The sequence below is a fragment of the Talpa occidentalis genome, unplaced genomic scaffold (genome assembly GCF_014898055.3).
Source record: "Talpa occidentalis isolate TD23 unplaced genomic scaffold, MPIMG_talOcc4v2.1 talOcc4.10, whole genome shotgun sequence".
NCBI classification, from domain to species: domain Eukaryota; kingdom Metazoa; phylum Chordata; class Mammalia; order Eulipotyphla; family Talpidae; genus Talpa; species Talpa occidentalis.
Window position 1 is genome coordinate 56161324 of NW_023600993.1, and position 6876 is coordinate 56168199.

The 6876-nt window shown below is 42.9% G+C and overlaps 1 long non-coding RNA gene across 1 annotated transcript; it reads left to right on the forward strand.

Moving 5' to 3' along the window:
• The first annotated feature begins 763 nt into the window (after positions 1-763).
• LOC129145876 (uncharacterized) lies at positions 764-6474 on the forward strand. The gene is made up of 3 exons (XR_008552006.1): positions 764-1582; positions 3255-3345; positions 6373-6474. It is a non-coding gene; the product is annotated as an uncharacterized LOC129145876 (long non-coding RNA).
• Positions 6475-6876: the final 402 nt, after the last annotated feature.

Below are 6876 nucleotides of genomic sequence, written 5' to 3' on the forward strand. Positions count from 1 at the left end.
CCACCACCCTTCTTTTGATCCTACTCTCTACTCTCCCCCTGTAGTATGTCTCTGGATGGTCTTACCTATAACAGGAATTTAGAAGACCCAAATAAGGGATCAGGAAAAAAACTAATTATAATAAAGTAAAAATCAAAATCAACAGGCAACTATTTGGGGACTTCTTGTTGGGAGCAGTTCACTTAGTTGATGGAGTGAGACCTGGTGCCCAGGTGGGGATCCGGGCAGGCCCAGGTGGTGGAGGTATCTGAGCAGGGCACTGATGCATGGCCACATCCCGCCCTTCCTTCCCTCCTCCACTCCAACCTGTGTGTGGGGACTCTGCAGTGTTTTTACATTACAACTTTGAGCTCCTGCTCATCTGTGCCAGGTCTGGGTTCTGGTCCCCATGGGAGTCCTTGTGTGTCAGCCTCCAATCAGCTGGTGCCATACAGTATCTGAGGTGCTCAAGCTCGAAAGCTTCTGTGTGGGTCTGAGAGATGAAGTTCTTCTCTAGTTGGACCAGGTCTGGATATACAGTCTTCCCTGAAGTGAAGTCATACTATCCACATGTCTGTGTTCATGCAGAAAGACCTGATGTGGCTTCCTTTTGGAGAGAGCCTTTTCCCTGGAGTTTTGAACCCACATCACCTGCTGGACATCAGCTCTGCAGAGGGTTTTTATTCTGTGAATTCTGGGATACCCTGGACTTACACAGCCTGTAAAGGATGGTTCCTAACAGCTATGATCCTCGGAATAGGGGCTTGTCTCCCTGGTCTGTCTAGATCTCTGATTTTTACCTTACAGCCAGGGTCCTCTCCACCATGGAGTTTCTACCTGTGTGACAAGCCACGATGTCATAAAAGACATTGTGATGACCCAGAAATACCCAGCCAACCATATTAAGAAGAGAAAAAGTTTTCTGAGAAAAAGTTATTCTATAGTTAGTAATCTATGGTGTTGAAATTTTTCAGAAGCCATCACCAGCCAACCATATTAAGAAGAGAAAAAGTTTTCTGAGAAAAAGTTATTCTATAGTTAGTAATCTATGGTGTTGAAATTTTTCAGAAGCCATCACCAGCCAACCATATTAAGAAGAGAAAAAGTTTTCTGAGAAAAAGTTATTCTATAGTTAGTAATCTATGGTGTTGAAATTTTTCAGAAGCCATCACTATGTTAATCTATATGGTAATGTTAACATGTTATTGCCATTGATGGAATCCATTGAAAAGTTGGTCATATAGGCGTTTTAGTGCCTCTTCTTTGTTCAGAGGAATGGAGCCTTCTCTTCACCCCATTGCCATTAGAAGTTGGCATTTTCTCTCTGTTCGTCTGATATGGTTGAAGACAAGCATCTGCTTCCTTTGTAAGATTCCCCCACAGGGCTCCTAAGCACTATTCTTGGAAAACTGCCAATTTTGCTTATAAAATAAAATATCTGCTAAATATCTGGTGAGTGCCTACAGCCCGGCCCTGTTTTCTGCAGTTCTGAGGAGTGCTATCTGCAGTGACTAAAAAAATTCCACCAGGAAACCATCTGTAGGGGAATTTTTTACTTCACCAGAAGCAGGAAGTCACAGAAATCTCCTAAGTAGAGAAAAAGGTAATAACTATAATTATATATAATCATTTTTATATCAAAGTAGATATTTCTAGAGAGTAATTAGCTCCTGTGAACATAGATTTTATGAGATATTAACTGTTTTTGGCCTCCCCGGGCTATCCTGCTGAACACCTTGCCATAGTGCGATGCCAGCAATGCCCGCTCTGACCTGTGCTCTGTGCTTTTAAGTTCTAAAGGCCAAGATTTGTTGCTAGTCAGCTACTCTTCTTATTATAAAAGTTTTTGAAGAATAAATGCATTTTTATTAGATTGAAACTTAAGAAAGAGATTCAATGTAGGTAACTTAGGTCAACAGGAGGCGGATGTAGTGGGTGGTCTAGGGCCTCAGGTGGCCCCTGGGACTAGGGAGGCAGTTTCTGGTCTTGTGTGTGTTGGAGGGTGTTTTTTTTTGCTAAGTACTCCTTATTCTTTATCTTTTTTTTTTTTTAAATTAAGGTAACATTGGTTTATAATGCTGCTTGTGTTTCAGAGATGGAGGGTATTATTTCAGTGGGTGGGAATAGCTCCCAGAACCTCCTCTTTGTGCATCACTTTGCTGTGCCCATCAGCAGGGATGGAGGCTGTAACTGCACCACTGCAGGGCTTTCAGGAAGGCTGGATCTTGGAGTTCTGTGGCCAAAAAGAAGGTGTGTAGTACAGTTTTCAGACAGATTGGACATGACTTTCAGCTTTAGCTTTCTACCTAGATCCTTATTTATTTATTTTTATTTTTATTTTTATTTCTTTTTAAAGATTTATTTATTTATGTATGGAAGAGCTGGGTACAGGCCAGAGGTGTGGGGGTGAGAGGATTCACCAGAGACAGAATGGGGAACAGAATAGGCAGATTGACTAAAGTGCACTGCTGAGGGGAGCAGCAGGCGAGACAGGAGAGGTTTGCTGCACCATGTGGGTAGCTGCATGGCTGGCCGGGATCGAACCCGCATTGCAGAGGCTGCGGACAGTGTCATAGGCTGCGTCTTAACCCCTTGTGCCACCAGGGAGGCCCTTATTTATTTTTAAACACTGGAATATAGTTCTTTACTCTGACAGGATCCACTGAATTCATGTTGAGACAAAGGATTTACCGAGTCAGTTAGTTCCTTTTCTGATGAAAGTGCTTTCACTGCCCCAACCCTCCAAACTCTGGGGCAGTGCCCATTTGCTGTTTCAAAGTCTCTTCCTGGACCAATGGAAGGGCTTGGAGCAGGCTGGCAGTTCTGGGCCTGGGCCAGGGAGTGTTGACCACAGCAGAAGTCCACTTCCCAAGGGGCAGCAGTATTCTTTTTTTTCCCAAAGGATTTACTTATTTATTTATGCATACAAGAACTGGGGTACAGGCCAGAGGTTTGAAGGATGAGAGGATTCACCAGAGACAGAGTGGGAACAAGCAGATTGACGGAAATAAACTGCTGAGGGGAGCAGCGGGCAAGTCAGGGGAGGTCTGCTGCGCCATGTGGTTTGCTCCCTGGCCGGCCGTGATCGAACTCATGCTGCAATGGCTGTGGATAGCTTCATAGATTGTGTTTTACCCCCTTGAGCCACCAGAGAGGCCCCAAACAGTGTTCTTGATAGTCCCATCACACTGGCAAATGTATGAAGTCGGAACATCTTGTCTCCACTCATCACCTGCTGTGATAAAGCCTGGCTGAGCATCTGCTCCCGTTCCAAGGTCACAGATGCATGCGCCAGAGCCAGCAGAACAGCAAAAACCAAGACTGGATAGCCGAGCACTTCGGGAATGGGTTGGTGTTCCATAAAAGGTAAGGCATTCTGTTCAGAGTAAGATTTTATAGTAAAGGTAATGCATTTCATCTTCCGTCTCTCTTTTGCACTTGGCTCTTCTGGATCGGGAAGCATCTGGTTGCTCCTAAACCCTCCCTCCAATGTTTACCTCCATTCTGACTTTCAGAAACCAGGAATCTGGAAACTTTTCAGTCAGATGAGAGTTTAGGAAAATGGGCTTTCTTGTATTCTGGAGCACCCTCATGTTCTCTCTGGGGGCCTATGGGAGATGGAGTCATGGGACAAAAAGTGGTCCCTCCTCACTTTAACAAGCAATTCCCTATGCACATGACTTTTACTATTTTAATTACTCAGTCTCTGTCAATTTTTGGGTTGTAGGTTTTTATTGATAATGGAGGTAGGGCAGGAACAGGAAACGTGGGGAGTCAGGAAGAGCTCTGCAGAGTTAGGGCGATGATGAGTGGAGCCACAGAGAACAGAGCAAGGCATGCGCACATCCCCAGCATGGGCGGGGAGCACAGGGCATGTGCTGGAGGACAGCACTGGCGAGCTGTACCAGGGCTTCATCAATGGGGAGAGTACTGAGGGCAGGCAGGGGGCTTAGGGCTCAGTGTGGTCAGTCACCTGTGCTGGTCAAGGGGTGTCTTAATGGGAGTCAGAGGCACCCCCAGGAACAGTCAGATCCTCAATCAAGAGCCCAGGCCTGGAGAAAAGGTGTCATCAAGGACATGGACAGTGGCTTAGGATGTGGCCCCACCCATTGTTCCCTCCGAGAGGGGCTGCCAGGCTTTCCTCCCACTCGCAGGAGACCCTGCTCAGAGCACAACACTGCCATTTCCCTCATCTGCACTGCTTTCCTTTGAAGCAAGCTTCCTGACTTCTCCTTACCTTTGGGTGTGTGGCTTTGGGGTTTAGACTCTCATTTCCCGTTTCTTTTGGTTCCTCTCAACCGCATGCAGGGCCCTGACTTGGGAGGGTTTTTGTTTCGATGAAGACCCCAATCATACTGTTTTCAGAACTGCAAAGCAACACCAAGTATATTTTTCTAAGAGCATGCCAGGCTGACTCCATCTGGGGGAAGGCCACTGCTCGTCTCAAGCTGCTTCCTGTGTCCACTCAGGCTACTCCTGCCACTAATGAAGTTCTCAAACTCAGAGTAAATCTAAAATGCTTGCAATTTTATATCTGCTTATTTATTTATTTAATTTAAAATATTTTATTTAATATGTTTTTACATCATTTTTCACTTTTGTGCAATGTATGCATTTTCTTTTTTTATTTTATATGATTCTTACATCAGTTTTCATTTTTGCACAATGTATGCATTTTCATTTTGGTTATATTCCCCATACAATTGCACACACCCCCTTATTTTGACCCTAGTCCTTCCTCTCCCCGCCCTTCCACCCCCCCCATGTGTCTCTGGTTTATAGTTGCTTGTTGATTTGATTTTTACTTTGTATTAATTAGTTTTTTTCCTGGTCCCTTATTTAGGTTTTCTAAATTCCTGCTATGAGTGAGACCATCCGATATTTTTCTTTTTCTTTCTGGCTTATTTCACTGAGCATGATCCCTTTCAGCTCCATCCATGTTGCTGCAAACTGCATGTGTTTATCATTTTTGAATGCTGAGTAATATTCCATGGTGTATATGTACCACATATTCTTGATCCAGTCATCTATTTTTGGGCATTTGGGTTGTTTCCAAAGCTTAGCTATCGTAAATAGTGCTGCTATAAACATAGGGGTGCAGGTGCCCTTTGGAATTGATGTTTCTGTGTCCTTTGGGTAAATACCTAGCGGTGGAATTGCTGGATTATATGGAAGCTCTATCTTTAGTAGGTCAAGAAATCTCCACACAGCTTTCTGTAGTGATTGGACCAGTCTGCACTCCCACCAGCAATGCAGGAGAGTTCCTTTTTCTCCACAACCTCACCAACATTTGTTGTTGCTAGTTTTTTTAATATGTGCCATTCTCACTGGTGTAAGATGGTATCTCATTGTAGTTTTGATTTGCATTTCAAGTGATGAAATGATTACAAGTGATGTTGAACATTTTTCATATGCCTGTTGGCCATTTGCATTTCCTCTTTGGAGAAGTTTCTTTTTAACTCTTCTGCCCATTTTTTGACTGGATTATTTTCTTTGTTTTTGTTGAGTCTCATCAGCTCTTTGTAGATTTTTGTGATCAGTCCTTTATCATTAGTGTTGTGTGCAAAAATGTTCTCCTAGTCTGTGGGGTTTCTCTTTGTTTTTGTTATTGTCTCTTTTGCTGTGCAGAAGCTCTTTAATTTGATGTAGTCCCAGTTGCTTATCTTTGCCTACACTATCACTGCTTTGGGTGATGTGTCTATAAGATGTCCTTGAGGTGCATGTTATGTAGTGTTTCACCTATAGTTCCTTCTATGTATTTTATGGTTTCAGGTCTTATGTCTAGTTCTTTAATCCATTTTGAGTTGGTTTTTGTGCATGGTGTGAGGTAGTAGTCAAGCTTCATTCTTTTGCATGTAGTGACCCAGTTTTCCCAGCACCATTTATTGAACAAATATTTTTTGCTCCAGTGCATATTCTTTTTATTTTTTTTAAGAGTTATTTATTTATATATACAAGCACTGGGTGCAAGCAGAAACATGGAAGGGTGAGAGAGTTCACTAGAGCCAGAGCAGGGAATGGAACAGGCAGACTGATGAAATACACTGCTGAGCGGAGCAGAGGAGCACAGCAAGAGAGGTCTGTCACACCATGTGGGACCCTTGCTGGTGGCCAGAGATCAAACCAGCACTGCAGAGGCTGTGGGAAGCTTCACAGCCCAGCGCTCAACTGCTGCACCACTAGGGGAGGCCCTCCAGTGCATATTCTTTGCTCCTTTATCAAAGATTAGCTGACCATAAATATGTGGGTTTATTTCTGGATTTTCTATTTGGTTCCATTGGTACGTGTGTCTGTTCTTATTCCAATACCATGCAGTTTTGATGATTATGGCTTTGTAGTATAGTTTGAAGTCTGAGCGTGTGATACCTCCATTCCCTTCTTTTTTTTTTTCAGGAGAGCTTTGGCTATTCAGGGTTTGGCTATTCAGACAAACACAATGGCAATACAGATGCTAACATATCAATATTAACTCTAAATGTAAATGGACTAAACTCTTCAATAAAAAGACACAGAGTCACAGGCTGGATTAAGAAACAAAACCCAAACTTTTGCTGTCTCCAGGAAACACATTTAACTACAAAAGACAAAAATAGACTCAAAGTTAAAGGATGGAAAACAATCCTACAAGCAAATGGACCAAAAAAGAAGGCAGGAACAGCTATACTTATATCAGATAAAACAGATTTCAAACTCAAAAATGTAAAAAGAGACCCCAACGGTCACTACATTATGATCAAGGGGACAATACTTCAAGAAGAAATAACACTCATTAACATATTCTCACTAAATGAAGGAGCACCAAAATATATCAGATGACTATTATCATCTCTGAAAACAGACATCAGAGAAAACACATATGTAGTAGGAGACTTCAGCACACCAATATCAACAATGGAT